The sequence below is a fragment of the Canis lupus genome, chromosome 37 (assembly GCF_003254725.2).
Source record: "Canis lupus dingo isolate Sandy chromosome 37, ASM325472v2, whole genome shotgun sequence".
Taxonomy (NCBI): domain Eukaryota; kingdom Metazoa; phylum Chordata; class Mammalia; order Carnivora; family Canidae; genus Canis; species Canis lupus.
Window position 1 is genome coordinate 13,647,112 of NC_064279.1, and position 20,121 is coordinate 13,667,232.

A 20,121-nucleotide genomic window follows, 5' to 3' on the forward strand; every position below is an offset into this window, starting at 1 on the left:
GCATATTATAGTTATGAATCCCTAATTCTAAAAAATGCAAGCCAGTAGATGTAACCTAGTATATTTTGTCAAGCCATGGACTCTTGGGGACTTTATGCACAGGAAGTCCAATCTATTTTAAACTAATTAATTAGTGGACAGGTTTGGAGGAGCTGAAAATCGCCCTCCTGGTAGTTGTCTGAGCTCTGTGTTAGGATTGTGTACTCTGCTGATGCAGGCCTGCTCCTTCTGAGATCATCTCATCTCCTAAATGAGGTTTCAGATATTGAGTTGTATTTATCAGCAAATTATGTCCTATTTTTCTACCTTCTTTACTTTTTATTCCACAGTCATTAAAGCCTTGCTGTGTTCTTGTTATATGTTGATAAATGCTTCATAATTACTGTACAACTAAAATGTTGAATTGTTATATGGATTTTTATTAAAAAAAACAACCCCCAAATCCAAACCTTCTCACTGGAGAAAGGCAAAATAGTGGGGAAAAATGAACTCTGGCAGAGAAGTCTAGAAAACAGGGACTAAGTGTAGTGGGGGAACAGGGGTAGGAAGGGTTCTAGGTCTGACAGCCCACGTCTTGAGTGTTTACTCTCTTCCAGGTATTATGTGAAAGCTTTATATGGATTCACCCACTCAATCACCACAAGAACTCTGAAATTGGTACTATTATTATTCCCATATTAAAGATGCAAGAACTGAGGCACAAAAAAAGTGAGTCATCTTGTCCAAGGTTCTACAGCTAGTAAGCTGGGGACTAGGTTTCAAATGTAGGCAGTAGATCTGGGTACAGCCTACAAAGGTCTTGATGGGAGAGCTAACTTGGATTTGCATTTACCCAAGCTCCAATCCTACTTGCTACTTCTCACCTCTGTGAGCATGGGTGAAGTTATTTAACTCATCTGAGATAGTTTCTCAACTCATAAGTGGGTGTTATAGTACTTACAGTGTAGATATGTTGAAAGTTTTAAATAAGGTGATGCACATAAATAGCTTGGCACTTAGAAAGAGCTCAGTGAACATGGCCTTCTCTCCTTTTGGTTTTCTGTCTTGGTCTGGTAGTGATGGTGATAGCTTGCAGCCCTGACTTACCCTGAACGTCCTGGTGATATGAGGTACTTCCCAAAATTCTTAGAGTTCTGCACTAGTTGTTTAGCACATGCCCCCACACAACCACACATTTTCTGAGGTTTCTTCTTGCTCTACTCTTGAGTGATTCCAAAGAGTTTGTCCACCTAGTTACATTTTGCGAAGTGTAGGACTGCCCTTGCAGTGGTCTGTCTCTAGCTTGGAGGTGAACACAGCCGGCCAAGTGTGCTTTCCAGGTAGGATAAGAGAATTTTCCCCAGCACTCTTGACTTGTTTTTTTCTTAAGGGAAGATAAATATTTGCTTTTTTAATCTTTGATTTGTTTCGTTGGATTGGATTTTTTTTTTTGACTTAACTATTAAGAAGGAGGGTAAACAAGTGTAGGGAAGGAAACATTTTCCTCTTCCCTCTTAGAGCCTTTGGATGAATCTAAGAATTAAACTGACATGAGACATGGTAAAAGGAGAAAAGCATACACACTTTTATTTTTAAGTGCACATGGGAACACTCACAAGCAAATGAAGACTCAGAAAGTGACCGGAACAGAAAGTTTTTACACCTTTCAGACGAAAAATTAAAAGAAAACCCAATAAATTTGTGAAGAATTGATGAGACAAAGAGGTTTGGGCAAGGAATAGTAAATTATGGAGAGATGACTAGGAATATAAGAGTTTGTTTAATGATTTTGTTTGTACAGATTTCTTTTGACTTGATTGCTCATCTCTGGTGATAGAATGTCTTCCTGTCACCTGGTTACAGGGAAGATACCTTTCACCTGGGAGTTTTATCTCTTGCTCTCAGTAATAAAAAAGAGGGTGAGAGTGTCCTTCTTGGATCCGTTTCCCAAGTATCTTTAACTCAAAATAATCAATATGCTAAAGTGGCGTATTATTTTGAGGTGACACGCTCAGAATTCCTTCCCAAGTTTGAGAGAAATAGATTATAGTGTCTTATTTTTTTTTCTTGATCATTCTTAGATGCCTAAGGGTCCTAAGAGTAAGCAGTGAACCCTACCATAGGGTTTATCTTCTAGGGATGGGTAGGACACACAGTTTATGGATTTAAGAGCCTGACTTAGGCTTGGATTATGGGGAAGCTCCTCTCCACTCTATCCACCTTACTCTGCTCTCCCAGATCCCTTTGCTAGCCAAGTCCCTTCTGTACTTGGTTGTGAGAGGAAAGTTTTTATGTAGCTTGTAAGAAGCATTTAACAGGAGTATCTGTGTATCCATAGAGATGCCATATGCTTCATTAAAGGCAACACAGTGTGTACCTGTGACATGATTCCCACTGTGTGGTTTGAGGACGCACTTGCATGAGATGAGGTTTCTGGCCCATCCCAGATACACTGAATCAGAATCACATTATCATTATTTGTGGTTTTAAAATATTCTCATGGGTTGTTTAAATTTCTCTTTGATGAAAATCAGTAGTGCAAACTTGTCACATCATTCAACCTTGTTCAGATCTTGGCACCCACATTTTCAAGGCTAATTTTCTCTCACTGTGGCTTGTCCTTACCGGTGAGGACCTGTTTGCCAAAGTTTCCTCTGAGCTCATTGATGAACAGTGTTGGGAGAGGTTGGTAAGAGTGCCAAGGAGACCAAAAGTTAGGGGAGGTGAGGCCTATGGAGTAAGCCAACACTGGAGCCAAGAATATGTAGTTCGTGGAATTAGATTTAAGGCAGAGGTGGTCTGTACTGAGAGGAGTTCAATTCCACTATCGTAGGGAACAGAGGAGAGAAATGAGAGTCAGGTAGAAGGCAGAAGCAGTAGGAGGCTCTAGTAGGATGGGGGTGGGGATATAGGGTCTGACATTGGCCAAGGGGCCTTTGGAACTTAATTAGTCTCAGGCCATTTCCTCAAGGTGGTTATTATAGGACTTGCCAGTCTAGCTACTGGGAATTTGTTTGTGATTATGTATTTAGACATTGAGTATAATACATTACATGAATTAACTGTAGATATTGCTTGCAAGTAAAAGGTAGAAATAAAGGTAGCTAGTTGGGAGCCCCAAAGTACTAAGAACAAGTTAACTTATGGAAGAAAATGTGCTATTCTTACTCTAAACTTATTGTCTTAGAATATTCTAGAAAACACAAGAACACATGAGCTATATTCCAATTTCTAGTGAAGCTGTTCCTGAACTTTGCTGTTCACTGGAAGCATCTGGGGAAATCCTAAAAAGTACTGTTGCCTGGTTCCCGCCCCCAGATGTTCTGATTGAATCAATATGGGGTATGATCTGGACATTGGGATTTTAAAAGCTCTTCAGTCTCTCAGTTTTAGATGAAGAAATTCAGGTCTAGAGAGATTGTGAAGTTTTCCAGGGTCACATGGTTGTAGGAGCAGAGACAGGACTACATAAACAAAAGTCTCTTGACTCTTAGCTCAGGGTCCAGAAACCACTTCAAGCCTTGTAAACAAAGGGAATTTTAAACAGTGCATTGTCCACAGCGATGATGCAAGAGTTGAGGAGGCACACTGGAGATGATGAGGCAACTCAGAGAGCCAGCAGGAAGCAGCTCCCACACCCCTAGGGCTGGAGAGATGATGGGATTAGGTGGTGCTTCTGGAGCCCAGATGCCAGACCTCTGGGAGGGAGCTCGAACCACGGTGGTGGGGACAGGGGCTTCCTGGTAGGAGCTGAGACTAGTAGAGGGAGTTGACGATGCCACTTGGTGGAGGGGTGGGGTGAGGGGAGGAGAAATAGCCTCCCTTCTCTCCTTTTGGCCCATGTACTCCGTCATCTTGTACTGACACTTCCTATTGGCCAAACCAGTTGAGAAGTGTGGTTCCTTCCAGAACAGAATTGGGAATGGACAGACCTGAGTGCAGACTGCCAGCGGTGAGCAGCTTTGTGGTCTTTCTAATGTGTGGAAGTTCTGTGTTTGGAGCAGATCTGTTTGGATGCTGCTTTCATAAAGGAGAGTCTGCTGGGAGTTTCTCAGTAAATATCGGTAGAAGGAGGAACCCCCCCCCCTTTTTTTTGAGGAATATCATCTTTTATAAGTCTACTCTAACCCCAAGGTGGAGCTCAGACTCTAAGATCAAGAGTTGCCTGTTCCACTGACTGAGCCAGCCAGGCTCCCCAGGAATAATCCTATTAGAACAGTTAATATCTTATATCCATTTTCATAAGTAGTATGACCGAAAGGCTTAATACAGGTGTGCACTTTTTCATTAATATCTTCTTTCTGCTTTGCTTCACACCCATCTCTCTCTCCCATTCAACATGCTTACATTTTTACAGCCCTTGTCTTTACAATATATACAGGTTTAAAAAGACGCATTGGTAATCTTATCTGTGCTAAGTCTTAAATATTTGTTCCTTTGAGGAATAGTTACTTTCTAGACATATCACCTAAAGCCTCCTATATGTAGGAAATGACAGACTCTGCCTTAGTATATCATTTTAAGGCATTTTAAAAGAAAAATGGAATTATAGTACACTGCATTTTATTTGTTCTTCCTGATGGGCCAAGTACTTTGCACCCAGCGGAGCTAAGCCACACGTCCTGCTGTTCTAACAGTAGCTCCTTGTAGAGTGCAGCATTCTTTAGACTTGGATAATGTGTCTGATGTCATAAAAGGTTTATTAAAATAAATACAATATCATATTTTCTTTCAAGTGGCATCTGATTAATTCCATCATAGATGGATACCTGATGCTCTTTTAATCAATAGAGGTAGCAGAGAGGCTTCAGCTAGTGATACCCAAGGTGTCAAGGGTGTTTTCAACAGCCTGTTCCTACCTGACACCAGTATCAACATTTGGTGTTCCTGTAAGTCATGCTCTAAAGACCCATGTCTATTTTAACCTATCTCACTGAATTGCTGTGAGGGTAATTAAATACTAAGGCTTTCTCTTGTTTTGAGAAAGAAGCTAATTTAAACCTTTAGACATTAAGTGCTTCTCCAAGGCCACTAGCAAGGGAGCTGCAGGGGCAGGGTTAGAATCAGTTGCTAATTTCTAGCTTTTTGCTGGAATTGCCAACTATAGATCCCAGTAATATGTTCTGACTCTATTTTCCCTCAGAATTAATATGTGGTTAATGATAGCCTTCATAATCAAAAAGAACATGCAGACCTGGAATTTATGACTTCCATAAATCTACTTCTTTTACATATCCACAGGGTTTGCCAGGGAGGCAGCTCAGGATGCATCTATTATCCTTTAGCTAATGGGAATGTGTTTAGTATTTGGGAGATTTTATATTTTAGCATAGTACTTGAATTATTAGTAGTAAATATTAAGTATAATAAATCTCCAAACTTTAAAGATTTTTTTATAATTACCTAATTTTAAAAATGCATGTAATGAATGCTGATGAATATAGCATATTCTTATGATTATTTTACTTCTGTTGTCTATTCCTAATGGAGAAATTGGGATCTACAGCATGTAACAAACTTCCCAAATGATACAGGGGTGCTAGATGATGGCACAACACCAAATCCTCCAGACTGTGTTACATAAACACAATATAAAAATGGAATGAAAACATTTTGTTATAGGATACTACTGGCTCTTGATGTCCTGGAAAAGTGTGTGTGTGCGCATGTGTGCGCCAGTGTGACTGTGTGTAATCTTTTTTAAACACGGGAAGGTTTGCCAATGGTGCTGTAGAGGGTGTGCCAGTAAGATGAAGAAGACATAACTTAGAAGAGAGAGCCAGAAAGCTCATCATAAGAGAGATGTTTATAGGATAAATCTTATCTTTTACAGGACATAGGGAAGATAAAAAGCTGTTTTATGATGGTTAATTCTGCTCAGATTACTACATTATTTAAAACTGAGAGAATCTTTTAAAAAATTGAATTTTCTATTTTCCATCTACCTTAATTACGTTATGGCATTTTTATTCATTGTAGGCAATGAATTGTCCACAGATAAATGGAATTGTTGATAGACACTCTCACTTTGGAGCTCTTCTGTAATCGGAATGTGAAGATATTTGGATTGCTTTATGAGGACATTTAAATAGAAGTATCTTTTTATGTTTCAGATTGAAAGCAAAGAAAGCCACTTCACTGATTCTAAATTCATTTTGTAAAGCCCTGAATTACTGAAATGAAGTTCATTCAGCTCAAACATAATCAATGGTTTTCTATTTTGCTCTGAGGGAGAAGAGCAGGGTCATCTCAGATGGTTTTTTACTTGCTCATACACCTTTCATAATACTCTGAGGGAGGGTGTACATTAGAATTATTGTGGTATTGATTGAGGTAGAAAAAAATACACTATAAGAAGTCATGGTATCTGACTTTAGAACCCAAACCAATTGCTTCTCATGTTGTTGTGTAGACTTAGTGAATTGGACCTAGGCTCCTCCTAGTCATGTCAGATTTAGAATTTTTTCATGCAAAACACACTAAGCAATATGTGAGAGTTACATGAACCCATTTATCATACACTTAGTGAGAAAAAGCTGAGCTATAATAACACAGTGTTTTTTTTTTTTTTTAATATCAAGGATGCTGAAATTTCTGGAATAAGCAGGTAACCTGTATATTTAATTCAAGGACTGAATCATAAGAAATCATTTTATGGAAGGTCTTCACCATTATTTGATGCTTGATTTTTTGCTTTGGTTCCTACGGAAACTTTCATCTCCCAGTATTTGAAATGCAAATATTTCCATTGGGCTTTTGGTTTCTTTCATGGTTTTCAAAGGTACTGCATCATTATATTTGGTAATTTCATTTACTTTCCAGAATTGTCCTTAATCTTTATTTTTAAATTAAATCTTAGTGTAGATTACAACAGTGAAAGATGCTTTGTTCATTTTACATTTGAAATATATCACTTAAAATGGACTCCCAAGTTTACTTTAAAATACATAGAAAGAAAAATTCTATTCCCTCCTTTCTCCAAATGAAGAACAGTCCCTGGAGAAAGATTTTCCTTATTTTTTAACTGGAATCATTACATTTAAAATTAGAAATTATCTATATCTGTTCCCCTTCTATGCAGAGGTCTTTAAACTCTGGTTTCCAGAGAACACAGAAGATTGAGACATCTCTATTTCAATCTAAAAATCTCCTGTTTCTTCAACATCCCTCCTAAACTGTGGTTTCCACTTGGCTCAGGGCTTTGGTTTTTCTCATTCTCAAACTCTTTGGGATGCCACATTAAAAAAAAAAAAACATAAAGCAACCAAACAACAACGACAAAACCCTCACAGATGTGATTAAAACTTGAATATGCTAAGATTAGATAAGCAAGTATTCATGAAGCCTCACTAGATTACTTAGGAAAGGATTCATGCAAGTGAGACCAACGGAAGCTTTGGGCGGCACTCGCTGCCCTTAAGGAGTTGCATGTACAGTGGTTGGGATAAAAGCACATGTTCATGTGGCATAATTAGAGCAGAGTATAAGAGAATCTGTCATTGGGACATTAGGTGGGAAAATAGGTTAAAAGTTCTAGAAGTGGAATGGTTGGGAAATGTTCATAGGGAAAGAATGGCAGAGCTGATAAGATGGGGAGCAGAGGTATTGGTGGGGGAGTAGATATTACAGCAGATTTGCAAGGGGAGGCTGATCTGGTTCATTGGTACTCACATTGTAGGGTAGTAGCGAGAAGAAGATGGGATAAATAAAATAGGACCATGTACCAAGAGGCTTCAAATGGCACTGTGGTGACTTTGAACTTGTCATTGAAGTTCCAGGAGTCAATGTAGGCTTTCTAGCACATGTGTGACTGAAAATGAAAGCAGTATTTTTGTCAGTATTAATCTGTTTGGGTTGTTTGGAATCCCCTACAACAGGAAGAGAATAGAATCTAGGAGTCCCGTTATAGCTGTTACTCAAGGTTCTAGGCATTGAATGCATGTTTGATTGAACCAAAGAGGTCCAACCTAGGACAGTTGGATCAGAAGGGGAGGAGTTAAAGTAAGAAAAATCAAAAGGATTGTTAGAAATAGTCAATAACAAAAAGAATTCAAATCTCAGATGGCCATGATTTTTGGTGCAGTAGCAAGGAAGATGTTAAGTTCTGTCAAGTGCCTTTGACAGAAGGGGGAACATTAGGAAGATGATGATGATTATTTTTAATTATTTTGTTTCATATCTCAGAGTTGAAATATGGACGCTTACTAGCTATGTAGTCTTGGGAAAATCATCTCTATATGAGATTCTTCATGGAGAAAATGGGCATGTGGTCTCCTTACCTTGATTATGGTGAGGACCAAATGAAGTGGGAGACAGAGATAGGAACATGACAGTCAAAGCAAAACAAAAATACAGAACTTCAAGTGTTGTACACGTGCAAGATGGTAATCCTTCTAACAGAAGCAGAGCAGTAGGAAATAGGGAAATGGGTTTGATATGAAATATGAAGTAAAGGTAGGTTATCAGACTACCTGATAGTTTGGTTGCAGAGACTGGGTGAAACCCTCCAGGTCCATCTTCTGCTCTTTAGCTGAAATCATCTTTCTAAAAGCAAATCTGGTCATTGCCTACTCAAAATATTTTTTACTCTTGTTTCTCATCCACAGCATGAAACTCTACCACCTGCTCAACCCTAAAGGCCCATCGTGTTCTGGCCCTAAAATACTTTAGAAAATCATTCACTGAATGTTATTTAAATGCCCACTTTATGTCAGGCATTGAGCTGAGTTCTGAAGATAGGGAGGTTGCGCGGCACATTCTCTACTCTCTAGTGTAGTACATGGTAGGAAGTGTGTGGTACAGCCAGATAAATATATAGGAGGCTCTAGAAGGAGAAGCAGAGGAACACCTAATGCATGCATCCTCCTTGGGAATAGAAAGGTGGCTGATTTCAGGGAGGGCTTCCTAAAGGAGGTGGCCTGATTTTTTGCTGGGTGAAATTAGGAACCAGTCAGGGGAAATGAGAAGTATGGGTGAAGGAGGGTATTTCAGAAGAGAGGGTGTTTTTCATTTCCTTTGAATCCTATCACCCAGTTACTGTTTCACATAGAACATTAGTCATGCTTAGTTAATTAACCTTGGCCGTTTCTCAAATGTGTGAAAATGGAGATGAGGGAAGGGGAATGTTCCTGGACCATAGGAGGGTGAAGGAGAAATAAAACCAAGACTCTTTCAGACAGGTATACATAGGGCAACTGCATAACTTATTCAGATTAAGGCACTTTGAGGAGTAAAAGGAGTAAAAGTATACTAATAAGTATGTCTGGACCATAGGTATAAACTGGGAATATTCTAGGAAAATCAGGATATTTGGTTGTTCTAGGCGGAGAACTTCCTTCTGCTGGGGTGACACCATCATAGCAAGGCCACTTCTAGTTCTGGGTTGGCTTGTGAGCTGTCTTTGCATACTCTCCCTATAGGGCTTCTCTTTGGGATGGGCCCAAGATCCAGATCTGCAGAGCAGCCTGCTTAGAGAATGGGAGGGCTATGGACTGGGTGTGGAGCCTAGCCAGGTCTCCTCCCCCTGGCCAGGAGAGGCAGCAGCGTTCTGGCTGGCTAGGTGGTGGGATGGGAAGCTCGGTGAGCAGCAGTCCCCAGCCGGTCCCTAGTTTCAACAGTGAAGATTGTGTCCTTTGGGCTGATTGGGGGTGGGAGGTGGGGACTTGCTTTTGAGAATCAGAACCTTGGTTTCTAGTTCGCCATTAATCAGCTGCTATCCTGGGAAATCTTTCCATCCCCCTGTCTCATTGTGACTGTGAAAAACGCATGTAAATGGACACCTTCATTTATGGGTGCTTTCATGCTTTCATTTGTTCTTGTTACACAGATGCTGATGCCAGTGTTAGTCATTGAGGGTCCTTGCCTTGCTCTCTCCCGGGTGTATGAGTGGTGAGATTCAGATTTTCGTGGCTAGGCTAGGGAAAAGGAGCTGGGCATAACAAGGACTAAGAGGTATTTTCAAATTATACACACAACATAAAATAGGGTTTTGTTGTAAAGATAGTGAGCTTTTTTCTGTTTAGTATGGTTTTCTTCAGCATTTGCAATACATTCAATATCTCCAGTTGGGGTTCAATAACTTTAACGGAGAAAAATTGCAATTTTAATAATAAGCACAGGTTGATTGCCTACTTTGTCTTTTATATTAAAATGAATGTTGCAATTACTATGTATTAATACTCAGTAAACTATGTTTCTTTTTCATTTGGAGCTAGAAAAGTATTACTTCTAGGCAGGCGCACACAATTTATCCTGGTAAATAAAGTAATTCTGAGTGTGCATGTATATGTTTATTATGAAGCCATCTTTCAGAATGCACCAAATGGAAAGAGAGGAAGCTGATTGTCTTTTATTTTGGGGCTGACAGAATGTTTATTAATGGCCGTGGATTTGAAATGAGCATCTTACTAAATGGAAGTCTTGGGCCAACCTCTGACCCTTTTGTCTTAAAGGTTTGAGAACAGATAATATAAAGAATACCAGCTTTTTTCCAGATGGCTGCATGCTTGATGTTCCTTTATGTTTAGCTGTCATTCAAATATGAATGCCCAGTGATTATAAGTGTCTCTTTCTCTTTTCTGGACTGAAATGAAACCTTTTTATGCGTTGTGTGTTAAAACAGATTAACTGTTTGGCTGATCAGTAGGGAAATTAGAACAATAGCTGCCAACTCGACGCTTTAGTGAAAGAATGTCCTTTGGGGCTTCGGGGTAAGGTTCATAGGCAAATGGTGTGTCCAAGTGTCAGGCTTGGGAAAGATGGGTGAGTTATAAAAATAATTCTCCTGAATTTTAATTTTATAATGCGTCTGGATGACAATAGTAGTATCTTTAAGAAGCATGCGGGATTTGGATAAAATTTCCCCAACTTTTCCGGGTTGGCCCATCATTAGTTTCTTGGAGTGGCACTGTGCAAGGTGAATTAAAAATGATATGTTCATATGTAATGATGCGTTTTATCATGAAAGCATAATGCAAAATTACTATATAATGGTTTTCTACCTTTTAGTGTGCTAAAGTTGTCTTTTAAAAATACGTACATTTGATAGGATTCTCATAATGGATAATCTATCATTTTTTCTACTAATGCAGCAATTTTGTAATCTGAAAAGCAAGTAAGGCGGACAATTATCATTTAGGTATGGTTGAAATATAGACCTGTCTGGGTAGCAAGAGGGAAACTGGTGAGCCCTCAGTGACCGCTGCAGTAAAGGCAGTGTCAGAGATGGCCAGAGGCCAAGGGTCTGAGGGGACCAACACATCCATTTTAGGAAGCTGGAGTATTTTTTAAAAATGCTCAGTTGGTTCACATTCTCAGCAGTGTGTAGAAAGGTGGCTCTCCTTTTCCCTGGAAACACACAGCATGACTTAAGTACAATATTTTTATGACCTAGTGGAAGAAAAAAATATGTTCCATCCATTTATTTAATAGATTGTATTAAAAGATGTGGGTTTTTTTTTTTTTGATGATTTTTGTTCATGGAAAAACACACAGGAAAGCCTTCCTTGAAAATTGTCTTAACAATAATTGTTTTCTAAAGCACCCAATGATGAAAATAAGATCAAATACCCAGCTAGTCCGCTTTTGACTTTGTAGAATATTTTTGATATTTTAAATTTTTTTGTACCTTTTTCATGATTTATGCCCAGTTTTTCTTTTATAACAGCTTTATGGAGATATAATTTACATGTCCTACAATTCATTCATTTATAATGTATAATGCCTCTTCATATATTCACTGAGTTGTGCATCTATTGCTATAATCAATTTTAGAATGTTTTCATTAGCTCCCAGACAAACCCCATTTCTCTTAACTGTCATGTCCTAATCCCCTCAGCCATGGGCAGCCTCTAGTCTACTTTCTTTATAGGTTTGCCTCTTCTGGAAATTTTGTATGAATGGAATCAAAGAACCAATATAGTGTCCTTTGTGATCAGCCACTTTGACTTAGCATAATGTTTTTAAGGTCCTTCTATGTTGTAGCATGTATGGGCACTAACTCTTTTTTTATGGCTGAATAATATTCTATTGTATAGATATACTGCATTTTGTCCATTTATTGAAGGACATTTTCATAGTAATAGCAAAGAATTGAGATAGTCATCCATTACTGTAAATAGGATGTGGAAGGAACTCAGAGTGTGACAACAATGACCATATGTGGAGAACTTATAGTGTTTAGTAACACATGTACTTACACAGTAAGGCCTTATATAGGTGCAATCTTTACAAGTATCCTTTTGGTGAATATTGTTATGTCCAACTTAGAGGTGAACAGACAAGGGCTAAGTCATTTTGCCTAGCATCAAACATCTAGCCAGTAGTGGAGCCAGAGTGTACCCAGGCCATGGGACCCCCAGGACACCTGCTTTGGGTCCCAGTGTTGGGATATTGCCTACAGCACTTGAATTCCTCATGACCTCTTTTCCTTTCCCCACTGAATTTTATCAGTGTGCTTCCTAACTGAAAATAATGTTTTCTTTCTTTCTCTTACATAGATGTACTGATGGCTATTTTATTTTCTGACCTACAAAAATAATGCATAATTGGAGAAAAAGTCAGAAAATACAATATAAAGAAAAGAAAACCTTGAAACCCTGCAGTGTACCTAGCACAGAATTAAAGAAAGCTAGAGGCCTGAGTTATGATGCTGTTTGTGAGGTGGTCGATCAGGTGTCTTCATTCATTTTTTTCCACTATCACTGAATTTAAGTGCAAAACTCTGATTATTGCTTGCAGTGACTTGGCTAGAGAAATTTCTGTTCCGTAGGGTCATGAGTCTATCTCCAGAAAGGGGTTCCTCTAAAAATTTCCCCAAGTAGTTTGCAAGTGTGCCAGGTATGACACAGGGTGCTCTGATGCTGCATCAGTTCAGAAAGTCCTTTTCGACCCTTGGTATACCCAAGGCTCAGGACACGATCCTGGGATCCGGGATTGAGTCCCATGTCAGGCTCCCTGTGGGGAGCCTGCTTCTCCCTCTGCCTATGTCTTTGCCTCTCTCTGTGTGTCTCTCATTAATAAATATAAAGTCTTAAAAAAAAAACAGTCCTTTTGTAGGGTCTTTTCCATCATTTTGGGGCTGAGGAAATAAAGTTTCTAGGAGTCTTGTATCTTTATGTAACATCACACTGATAAAATAAGGGTATATTTCCTTTTGTTTTTTCTTCATCTGATGTTTTGTGATAATTAGAGCCCTGGTCAAGATTGAGTCTCAGAATTTGGTTTTTAAGGGAAATGAGAGACTGCTATGCTCTGGGGCTCAGTTTGAATTCTCCAGTGAAACAAAGAAATAGGATTTTATTTATTCATTCAGTAAACATTTTTTTTTTTTGAGCAACTGATTATTTGCAGGTGCTGTGGTGCTAGATGCTGCAAGCAAGACATGTGTTCTCTTGCCATGGAGCTCTCTGACTACTGGGTATAAAGACAAAAACAATACAGCACTATGAGTCTTACAGTTTTTGATAGAGAATGGTGCAAATAATTATTTTTAGAATTATTAAATCAGAAAAAGGAATATGGCTTTATTGTCTAATAACGGTTATTTTCTTTTTCATTTAAAAAACTTTATTGTGAAGAACTTTGCATTTTTGCAAATGTGTATGTATCACCCACTCAGCCCTTCAAATCATCAACCATCTTTTATTCTTTTCCTGTATATTTTGATCCTACTTGTTTTCCCTTTGTAGGGATGTTGAGAGTCTTGCAGCAGGCTTTCCTGGGTGATAATGGAGCATTATTGAACACTATTTTCCAAGTAACTTCTTATATTCTTTTTATTTTGCCATTCTGGAAACAAAGAATGCATGACACATGCCATTTTTTGAATTGTTTAGCAAAAAGATAATAAAATGGTTATTTGACTTCCATGTTCAAGGATGAATCCTGCTGCTCACAAAGGGTCTGCCTTTTGCTGGCTTTAGAGGATTAGAGGTTTGTTTGCCTGGTGGAAAAGTGTATGGAGCGTTAGTTCCAAAAAACCCTCAGCACGTACTAAAACACAGAACATCCTCCAAATAATCTTTCAAGTAAGTGAAGCTTAGCAAGGAATATAATTGCAGAGAACATTTGTATTTGTGGTTTAGATTTATATGTGTGTAAAGGCAGCAATTTCAGGCTTTTAAGGAATTAAGCTGGCTGGAGAATTGGGTACGGGAAATTAACCTGCTTAATTCATTGGCTTGATTTTTGTGATGCTCATGATCTGTGATGAGGACACTATTCCATGCTACTGTGTAATGCCTCCACAATTCATTGCTGAGAATGAAATAATTTTTCTCATGTGGCAGGAGCTGATGCAGGTTTTTTTCTGGTAGTGATCGGAATCAATGATGCCTATAGGGTAAATAACAGGTTCCTGAGAATAAGTTCTCACTAATAAGTGAAGCCCTTTAAAAGTCTCCAGGTGTGGAAGCTTTTGTATTTTGTTGCTAGGAGTTCCCCTGAAAATGCTCTTATTTCCCCACTTATCTCTCCAGTCAAGGTATTGGGAACTGTACAAGTGATGTCAACCTAGCCCCAGAATGTGGAGAGAAGGTAGTTGTTTGCATAGGATTATACTGCCAACATGGGGGGATGTGCTTTGCAAACTCATTTCAGTTCTTAAACACAGTAGGGGAACAGGTGATATTGACCGTCTTCTGTTCTAAGTAAACAGTCTTCCATGGGCCAGTGCTTGGTGAGCTGGGCCTAGAACTTGTCTTCTCTCTTGTTCATTTGCATCAGTGTCTGGAGGAGAGCCTGGCACATTGTAGGCCATGGTAATCATTTGAATGAACAGAAATATTCCAAACCAGGTTTTTCCAAGGTGTGTTTTATACAGCCTTGGTATTATGATGACCTCTTTGGAAAATAATTTCATGGGCAAATAAGTTGGGAAATGTTAGTCTCTGGGTAGAGTCACTAAAGGTTTGAATATATTTTGTGGCAAAGAAATCATTTTACATTTGTTTAATCCAGTGTATAAAAACCATATGATTGTGGTGCCTTCCTATCACAGCACATCTATTAGTGTCCTGCAGAATTACTATTAAGTATAAGAGCCTTTGGGAAGTAGAGCTTCAAATGAATAGCTTTCCTAGACTATTTGACATTCACCAGTTAAGACCACCAAATAAAAAGTAAGCCCAGACCTTGGCCTCCTGCTTTTGGCTTATATTTGTTCCTTTAGTTCCAGTTTTTAAGCCTCAACTCTCATCTCTCTCTTGATGATTTGGACTTTACATTTCCTATCCCTACTTATTTCCTGGGTTACTCTTCTATTGGTGTACTAAAACAAGCTTTTTCTTGGAGTACCTGGCTGTCTCATTTGGTTGAGCATCTGACTCGATTTCAGCTCAGGTCATGATCTCAGGGTCATGGATTGAGCCCCACATTGGGCACTGCACTCAGTGGGGAGTCTGCTGGAGATTCTCTCCCTATCCTTCCTGGACCTTGGGCTCACGCACGCTCGCTCTCTCTCTCTCTCTCTCTCTCTCTCCCTCTCCCCCCCCTCTCAAATAAATAAATAAATAAATAAATTTAAAAAATAAATAAATAAATAAATAAATTTAAAAAATCCTCTTTTCTTATACGAATAATACATGTTCAAGTTGGAATATGAGAAGATATAGTGTAAAACATACCGTTCTGCTTATAATCTTATGATTGCACTATAAGAGAGAATATATTTATATGTGGGTCTGTGTATCCTATGGAGCTAGATCACCTTGTTTCCAATCCTTCTTCTCCTTACTTGCTGTGTAACTTGAGGCAAGTTATTTAGCCTCCTGCTTCAATTCCCTCATCTCTAATATGGGGATAATGATAATGCCCATATAATGGGGTTGTTCTGAGGAATAAATGAATTAATATTTGTAAAATGCTTGAAATAGTACCTGGCACATCGAATTTATATGAGGTAAATTAAAAATATGTATGCATATATGTGTTTTCACACAATATTGTACTGTCTACATGTATCACAGATTATTGACACAGTACACCACTGTTGGATACTCAGGTTGTTAGATTTTTCACAGTGATGGACAGTTCTGTTGTGAACACCTGTCCCTGAGATTTTTTGAATAGCCATTGTTATTTCCTTAGATTAATTCCTTAAACTGGAACTACTCAATCAATAGATGTGCATGTTTATATAACTCTGGTACAGTCTTACTACAGAATTTAGTAAGAAACCCAATCAATACTGATCACTACCATGCTTGAGAATGCCATCTCTTTTAATTTTTGTTAATGTGGAGGGTTAAACATTTTGCCACTTAAGAAAATACTACTAAAGGTACCTGTGTAAAGTAGTGGCCCAGTCAGTAAAACATGCTGTTCTTGATCTTAGGGTTGTGGGTTTGAGCTCCACACTGGGTATAGAGACTACTTAAAAAAACAATCTTTGTGTTTCCCCTTTTGTTGCTGCTGTTTACGGTTTAAAATAGATTTAGATAATAGTTTAAAATAGCTTAAAAAATAGATAATAGACACTTTTTTTTGGGGGGGGGGGAGAACCTTTCTGTATTAACAATGTTAATCCCTTGTCACTTGTAAATATCCCCTGCATCCTTTCCCTCCTTTTCCCTTAGGTTCTTTATTCTATGTCTTCCATTTGCTTCATTCTGTTGCCTGAATTTAGACTGTTTTTTAGCTCTTTTGCTTTGTAGTGCTAGTATAACTTAAGTGAACATTTGCAAAATACTATCGTTAACACTATCCATAATGTCTTAAAATAAAAAGCACACAGAATATGGTATGTTGGCTGATGAAGGGCATAGGACAGTTTTTAAATGAAATTTGTAGAGGAAATGTCTGTGAATTTCCTTTTTTGTCGTAGAACTGAGGTGATGAGTTTTCCGCTTTTAAAAAGTAACATTCATAATTTATGCTTTTGTGATGTTCACCAGACTTTATATGTCTCTACAATTAAAAAAAAAAAAAGATTTACCTATTTATTTGAGAGAGCAAGAGAGTTAGTGTGAGCTTGTTGGTGGTAGGGGGATAGAGGGTAGAGGGAGAGAGAGAATCTCAAGCTACCCACTGAGCTTGGAGTCCAATGAAGGTCTCATCCCAGGACCCTGAGATCAGAACCTGAGCCAAAATCAAGGGTCGGCCACTTAACTCACTGAGATACTCAGGTGCCCCAAGTCTCTACCATTTTAGTTGCAAAATGAGTTCTAGGGATGTGAGGCTTATAATATTAAGTGATTGTTTTATCTGGACTTACTGAGCTAGATAGTTGAATCTTTCTGTGTCCAGTTATTTCGTTTAAAATAAGATTTTTTTTTTCTGAATAAATCTCTTCATAATGAACTTGAAGTTTTTGTTTTTTCCCCCATTGGATAAGAATGGAGTGGAAAGATTTCTTTCAAAGACTGATCTTTAAGCACATTTCCTCAATATAGACCTTAAGACCTTTATTTTATAATAATGGAAGTAAAATATTTGATGCATTGAATCTTCTCATGCATATAACCTCGTTTTCTACTCCATTTATTTGATAATTGTTTCATCATTTCAAATTCAATTTGTAATAGCAATGAACACTCTTTAATATTTTTCTAATAAGGATTAGTTGGAGAGGTTAATATGGTCAGAAATTTAAAGAAGCTCAGAGTCATCTTAATGAGTGTCAGGTAATTAACCTACATGAATAGATTAAAGAAATCAAGCAGCACGCTGATGGGTTTTCCTTTCAAGTTCAAATTTAGAACATCATCTATGCAGTGGTTAGGTCTTACACATTAGATGGTGATTGCTATATTGTTTTTTAATATATAAAAAAACTTAATAGTGAAACGTTATTAGAATTCCTCATCAAATTTGATTAATTGAAGAATGATTATGATATGTGATAGGAATTTTGAATTCTTATGTGTGAATAATATTTTTTAATAAATAGTCTCCTCCGAATGAATTTCTTTATAAATCAGGAACCAGTGTTTTAATATAGGGAACTCCTCTTACAAGAAAAAAATCATAATGTAAAACTTAAGCAGATTATGAACTGGCTTAATTTAGGTCTAAGAGACTTGGTGAAAATGATTGTCACTATTATCTATTCCTGTGGTCACTGTTGGATTAAAAGACAAGTTCTAGAAGTAATCCTGAGTGGTTCAAAGGCAATATTTCATCTAACTTATTCAAACAGATGACATTTATCTTCTTAAGGAATTCTAGAAATTTATGGACATTTGTCCTTTGTTTAGTTAATTACAGCTGAGTTGATATAAGCTATATTTGTCTCTCTGGCCCTACTGGAAGTGGTGTGCAAATAGTTACTATACTCTTTTTCTTTTTTCTTTAAGTGAATTATGGCAATTCTAGGTCAGGGAGTCTAAAAGTAGAGATCCTTGTTTGTTTTTTTCTTTTTTAAGGATTTATTTATTTATTTGAGAGCCAGAGTGAGAGATCACAGAGGCAGAGGAAGAGGGAGAAGCAGACTCCCTGCTGAGCAGGGAGCCTGACGCGAGGCTCCATCTCAGGGCCCAGGGATCATGACCTGAGTGGAAGCCAAACGCTTAACTGACTGAGCCACCCAGGTGCCCTAATCCTTGGTTTTGATCCCCTCATGAAGGGGAAGGTATTTCTAGTATGGGGTAAATAGCCTCACCTTGGTACAGAATCTGGATTTGTACTTCCGCTCTGCCACTTGCCATTCACTCCTTCAGCCTCACCATTCTGTCTTGTGCAGTGGGGACACAAGTTTCGTCATGTGGACAGAATAAATGGATCTTGCTGTGAAAACATTTTGTAAATCTGCTAAGTAATGCAAATACCAGATGTTTCATTGTTAACTTCATTAGGGGAAGCTTCTGTCAATCTTGGGTATGTCCCCTCTAAGCTAAATGAACTCTGTTTTCCTTTTGACTTAGTTTTCAATCTTCTATTCTCTTTCTATAAACCCTGCCCAAGAATTTCCTTAAATGGTAGTACAAAGAAACCGTGAAAATCTGGTCATGAGTTCAAGGGAAGGTAGAATGTTAGAATTAGTTGTATACATACCATTCCTAATCTGTAAATAGTAAAATGTCAATTTAGGTCAGAATGTTGGATTTAATTTGCATTTTTGGGCCTGGTTGTTTCTCATTGTCACAGACTCTATGGACAATTCTCAGCACTAAATGGCTAATTATTTATAAGGGAGGCCAAGTTAAATCAATCCATTTTGGGCTCTTTGTGTGAACAGCTCTGAGTTGATTGTTGGTGAGATAAAGATTAAAAAAAATCCACAAAACCTTTAAACTTTTTAGTCTGGTTAGAAGATGTCATATCCCATGAAAGTTAGAAATTGATAATCAAAGTGTCTCAACCACTCGTTTGTTTCATTTGGATTTTATGAAATATATTCTGGGGATGGCAAGGAGCTATCTTTATACCACTTTGTATTGCCTTTTGACCAACACTGTTTGCTCGTAGCAGATACTCAATAAATATTTTGAATCAAGCTGTAGAACCAGGATAATTATAAACCTCTACTATTAGAATAATAGTTAACAGGATAGATATTACTGATATTAGGTTAATAGCATCCTCTGAAACTCTAAAGAGAGAACATTTAGCTCTCTAAATTATATAGCTGTGTGCTCATTTATCTTTTAAAGTGGTCAATAAAGAGCCTTCTTGCTCAGCACAGGAATGAGGAAGTGCAGCTGGAAACGTCTTTAAATCAGAAAAGTTGAAAATACTGAATCCTTGTCACTATAACCTGAGGCGTCTAAGTTAATTTTCTTTTATGCCTTTGTAACTCCTATTTTATTAAATTTGCTGTCAACCTCTTTGAGAGTTTTTTTTTTTCTTTTCTGGATCTGACTTTCTAATGGCATATTTTGTTTTAGAAAGACAGTATCTAAGCTGTGGTTGAAATAATTTGTAGGGCATGATTAATTCACCAGTATTCAGGAATCCTCACCAAAAGTATTTCAGTGGTTATTGTTTGTTAATTTCTCTACTGGGGCAAATTAAGTAGTGATAAGTAATCTGCGAAGTCTGTGTGAACAGTTGCCATCCCTGAGGACCATCAGGGACAGATACTGAAAACATTGGAAGTTTACCCTTCCGACTTCAGCGTTTTTCTTTAAGTCAGACCATAAGATATTTTTCATTGTCCTCATAACCATCTGTTAACAAAAATGTAGAACCTTAATGCCTGTTCGG

The 20,121-nt window shown here is 38.0% G+C and overlaps 1 protein-coding gene across 3 annotated transcripts in view; it reads left to right on the top strand.

Moving 5' to 3' along the window:
• PARD3B (par-3 family cell polarity regulator beta) overlaps nt 1–20,121 on the top strand; it is a 981,548-nt gene that overhangs the window by 41,930 nt on the left and 919,497 nt on the right. The gene's annotated exons all lie outside the window — the stretch shown is intronic.